The following is a 5,560-nucleotide window of genomic DNA, read 5'->3' as shown; positions in this document are numbered from 1 at the left end:
GGAAAAAATCTTTCTTTTGCACTGATTTTGGCCAAAGTGACTCTATGCTATTTCTGAGTCTGGCCTCTAATACCACAGATAGTTTCTCTAATGATCTCTTGGGGACCTGAGCACCATGTAAGATGTCCCATTATTTCTCCACATAATAGGAAGAATCTCTATTACTCCATCATAGAGAGGAAATTTCATGTGAGATCAGCCTTGAAGAAAACAGCCATATAAATGAAGCCATCTTGGATGCTCTAGACAAACCCAACTGTCAGTTAAACAGCACTGAGTGACTCCAGTGGATACCACAAAGAGCAGAAGAAGAATCACCTCTGTGCATACTAAGTGGCTCAGTTCTGTCTGACTCTTTGTGTCCTCATGGACGCAAGGCTCCTCTAGCCATGGGATTCTCCAGGCAAGATTACTGGAGTGGGTTGCCATGCCCTTAACAACAATAAATAAATGGAACACCTCTTAAGCAGTATTTATCTACTCTGTCAATACTTGGAAAATATGATTATCTTGGATATGGAACTTCCCCTAGCAACTATGCTGTTCAGGAGTGAAGCAGAACTTGGACATCTGGGCAAAACTAGCTTCTGAGAGGAGCAGAATTCAAGTCAAAATTCAGGTCACAGAAAATGCGACCTCAAATGAGATGATGAATAATCACCTGTTTTCAGTTTTCCAAGTCAACTGTTATCTCTGGGGAAAATTGTCTAGCAGAATCAGGACTCTCAATATGAAATCCACCCCAATGGCTCTGACAAGATACACACTGGCAAATGCAAGCAAGAGCCTCTTTCTAGCGTAACCACAGTCCTAATCAACCTTACCAATCAGAAATCTGGACTCATGGAATTTCATATAAGAAAACACTCGAGTTTTCAATCACAATGCCTTGCATAATAGAGCACTATTATTAGTTCTCAGTTACCAGAACTGAGGCAGGATACAAGGATATCCATAGTAGATAGATCCATAATAGATCAGAAAGCACTGTGCCACTTATTAAACTATTATTGCCTAAAACAAAATCCATCCATCCTCTAGCGCCATCTCTGATGCTGGGACTAGGAATCAACAATTAGATTTTTCCTTTTAAGGTGGTTTCTTGCTGTTGTGTGCTAGTAAGGGCACTGCGCAGAAGAAATAGAGGTTAACTTGGTGGTTGCCTTATGGTTCCTGTAAGCAACACATCAGCTACAGCTCTTCAACTTGGCAGCATGGTTCAAGCAGCTATTGGATCCAGTTTTTAGCTTCTTTCAGTGCTCTGAAATCCATCTTCCCACAAAGATCTCTGGTGCATGGATTTTTCAGTTTCTCCTTGTGAGGCTGATAGTTTTTGCCATGTGTATAGTCAGGCTCTCTTTCAGGTAGGTTAACATTTAATATTAATATATTTTTCTTCTCTTTTATTTATTTTTAATATAAATTTATTTATTTTAATTGGAGGCTAATTACTTTACAATATTGTATTGGTTTTGTCATACATCAACATGAATCTGCCACAGGTATACACGTGTTCCCCATCCTGAACCCTCCTCCCTCCTCCCTCCCTGTACCATTCTCTCTTTTTTTTTTTTTTTGAATATTCATTTTTTTTAATTTATTCTTTTTTTTAATTTTAAAATCTTTAATTCTTACATGTGTTCCCAAACATGAAACCCCCTCCCACCTCCCTCCCCATAACATCTCTGTGGGTCATCCCCATGCACCAGCCCCAAGCATGCTGTATCACTATAGAATAACTCATTTTATTTTTGGGTAACAACTCTTGTTCTAAAGCCCTCTTTGTCTAATATGTCTCTTGTTCTTATAGGGTGCATGCTGTATCTTTTTCTATATTTTGTTTTTAACTTACAACATAGACAACATAGGGATCAGTCTTTTTTTTTTAATGTAGTCTGAAGTTCTCTGCCTTTTAATTGGGAGGTTTGGTCCATTTATATTTAATGAGATAACATAAACACTCGAATTTGTGCTTCCCATCTCAGTATTGATATACGTTACTGGCATCTGTTCTTTGTTTTATTCTTCCTCCTTTTTTATCTTCTTTATCATTATTTTTCAAAAATGCAGACACAGAATTACTCGTTTTTTGAAAAATACTCCTGGTAAGGTACAATTTAACCTTCCACTTCATCTCTTTATGAATATTCTTTCATTCGACACATTTATCCCAGTTTTTTGTAAAAAGCATCAATTTATCCATTCTGGAAGATCTATCAGCGGGATTCACTGAAAGAAAAGACTCCTGGTATACCATTAGTCACCCTCTACTTGCTCTGCTCTTGGGTCAATATCCCTTATCTATCTTCCTGAAGCTAGGTATTAATGTCATACGTTGTCAAAGTGAGTGGTTCATTTTCCGTAATTTATAATATCAGGAAATATATTGTGAAATGCCATGCTTACTCAAGTACAGGTATATGACTACTAGTCTAGTACTTCTGTTAAAGCACAAAATGGATTAATAGTTAGCTTGGCAGAGTTTAGAATTCCTGAGATTTTCTTTCTTCTTGTTCTACCCATCCTCTAAGGACTATCTCATATTTTTCTGTGGGTTCAGTAACCATTCATTTGCTGACTGCTACCAAAAGTATATGTCTTGGTCCCCGACTTCATTCCCAAGCTTCACTTGTATTTCCAAATATCTCCTAGACAATTCCACTTGAAAGAATGTAGGTATGACAAAAACAGCATATTAAAACTGAAACTTAAGATCTTTTCTTCAAACCCACTATTCATTTCATTTCCTTCAAACCTACTACTACTTATTTCAAATAATGGATTGATCATTTACCTTGTTTTCCCATCTAACAATGTTTTAGTCATATGGTTCCTTTTTTTTTTTTCTTTACCTGTATACCAAATTGATTTTTTGGTTGTTTTTGTTTGTCTCTCTGTTTTTTAATGAAGACTGTAAGTCTTCATTGAATTTGTTACAGTATATTTTCTGTTTTGGGTTTTAGACCATGAGGCATATGGGATCCTAGCTCCCTCACCAGGGACTGAACCTGCACCCCCTGCAAGTTCAGGAGGCAAAATCTGAATCACTGGACTGCTGGGGAAGTCCCCACCCAACTGATCCTTAATCTCTACTAAAGGCTTAAGGGATTATTCTACTCTTGTGATTTCCACAGCCCCTACCATCATGCAGGCCTTCATGTCTCACCTACATCATCTCAGTCACATCTTAACACCCTGCCAACATCAGCGCTACCTAGCACTGGATAGAAACACAGATTCAGAGGCACCACTCCAGACTGATCATTTCAATAATTCTGCAAGGGCAGTGCAGCAATCACTGGTGATTCTGATGTACACTCAAGTGTGAAGACCACTGCTGGACACTAAGGGTGATTTATACATTTCCTTTCCACCAACATGCTATCTTTAATACCAATATTCTTCTGAATGTTTATCTTAATGATTGTCTGTATTTTTAAAGTAAATCCAATTTTATCTTTGGCATGTTATGATTACTAATAATTCTTCTAGCAAACACTAGCATCTGAATCAACATCTAAGTGCAACCTGACACCAGAGTTGACAGCAAATGACCTACTCCAGTAGTCAGTCAGCACACTTTGATCCAGAGGCCAAATCCAACTCATGCTCTGTTTCCATAAATAAAATAGTACTGTAACTCAACTGTGATTATTTGTTTGCATATTGTTTATGAGTGCTTTTCTATTAATACTACCAAGTCAGAGTTGAGCAGTTGCAACAGAGTCCATATGGCCTGACTCTGTATTTGACTTTTTACAGGAAAAAGAGTTTGCTGGTTGACACTGTCAACATGTATTCATTCATTATATATTTATTCACCATATGCTATTAATCAGGCACTGTTCCAGTAACTGAGTGTGTAGAGGTGAGAAACAGGGCATGTCAGTTGAGGGACAAATATTTGAATGGATGGTGGTGGTGGGTTGACAATAAACAAGCTTGCGTGTGAGCCCAGTCAGTCGCTCAGTCATATTGGACACTTTGGGACCCCATGAACAATAGCCACTGGGCTCCTCCATCCATGGGATTCTCCAGGCAAGAATATTGGAATGGGCTGCCATTTCCTCCTGCAGGGATCTTTCCAACTAAGGGATTGAACCAATGTCTCCTGCATCTCCTGCGCTGGCAGGCGTTTTCTTTACCACTGTGATACCTGGGACACCCCTAATAAAACCATACATGTTAAAAACTTATAAGATAAGTTCAGAAAGTGATTGGTGTTGTGAAGAAAATAAAGTGGGTGCAGGCAGAAAGAGACTGCTGGGAGGCAGCGCTATCAGGTTAGGTATCAAGAAGGCCCCTCAGGGAAGACTGACATTAACTGAAGACTGCAGTGGAAACAATGAAATGCTGACAAGGAACTAGGCGGGCAAAGTTCTTAGAATGGAAAGGATTTGATTTGTCCTAAAACCATAAAGGCCAGTGTGGAGTCAACTAAACTCTGAAAAAATAGAAAACACAGGATTCTGGCTAAATGTTTGTGAGATTTCTGATTGATGATAAATTGCATTCTTTCATTTCCACTGTGTTTCACAGAAGGAAGCAATATTGATTAAGATTGCTTAAAATTCTTTCATGTTAATAATTAATGTTGGCTGCAGTGTGAACATAAATGATTTGTACAGCAATACTGAAAAAACTAAGAAGTTCTGATTAAAATGGAAAAAAAAAAAGAAAAGACTTATGTCTCCTTTAGATGTGAGGCTAAAATATTGCTCCCTACTCATCTCCACCTGATCAGGCTATTTAAGGTGGCAGAGTTAAGCCAGACCTTAAAATTTTCCTCTTCCCAAACTCAGTGACATGAACAAATACAACATGAAACAAAAAAATCCTGGGAAAAAGAAATGAAGAACTCATGACTTGAACATGAACAATAAATATTTTAAGAACATAGAAGTTTCCTTCAAAATTTTATGGAGAAAAAGTTGGGATTGGGTGCATAGTTGGAGGATGGTGGTTTGTTTGAAAAGAGGAAATATGTTAGAGAAACACTGAAAATTCTCATAAGAATCAACAACTCAGTTTGTGCTTTGGCAGCAGAAGTATTAAAATTGGAAAGATACAGAGAAGAGTACTGTGGATGATGTGTAAGAAAGATCTGAAAATTCATGAAAAAGACCATATTTTTAAAAATGAGATAAGAGCTTGAATAGACATTTCTCCAAAGGTGAGGTACAAAGAGCCAATAAGCAGGAAAAAATGCTCAACATTACCAATCATTAGAGAAATACAAATTAAAACTATAATTAGTCCTTATGTACTACCTATTAGAATAGCTACTATAAAAAATACAGAATATAACCAGTGTTGGTGAGGATGCAGAAAAACTGTACCCTTTATGTACTGTTGGTTCAATTCAGTAGCTCAGTCATGTCCAACTCTTTGTGACCCCATGGACTGCAGCATGTCAGTCCTCCCTGTCCATCACCAACTCCTGGAGCTTGCTCAAATTCATGCCCACTGAGTTGGTGATGTCATTCAACCATACCATCCTCTGTTGTCCCCTTTTCCTCCTGCCTTCAATCTTACCCAGCATCAGTTATTTCCAGTGAGT

The 5,560-nt window shown here is 37.9% G+C and overlaps 1 non-coding gene across 1 annotated transcript; it reads left to right on the top strand.

Moving 5' to 3' along the window:
• The first annotated feature begins 5,031 nt into the window (after positions 1–5,031).
• LOC138088074 (U6 spliceosomal RNA) lies at positions 5,032–5,134 on the top strand. Its single transcript, XR_011145661.1, has one exon. It is a non-coding gene; the product is annotated as a U6 spliceosomal RNA (small nuclear RNA).
• The last annotated feature ends 426 nt before the right edge of the window (positions 5,135–5,560 follow it).

The sequence above is a fragment of the Capricornis sumatraensis genome, chromosome 10 (genome assembly GCF_032405125.1).
Source record: "Capricornis sumatraensis isolate serow.1 chromosome 10, serow.2, whole genome shotgun sequence".
NCBI classification, from domain to species: Eukaryota; Metazoa; Chordata; class Mammalia; order Artiodactyla; family Bovidae; genus Capricornis; species Capricornis sumatraensis.
Note: the sequence above shows the minus strand (reverse complement) of the source record. Positions and strands in the feature narration are given on the sequence as shown.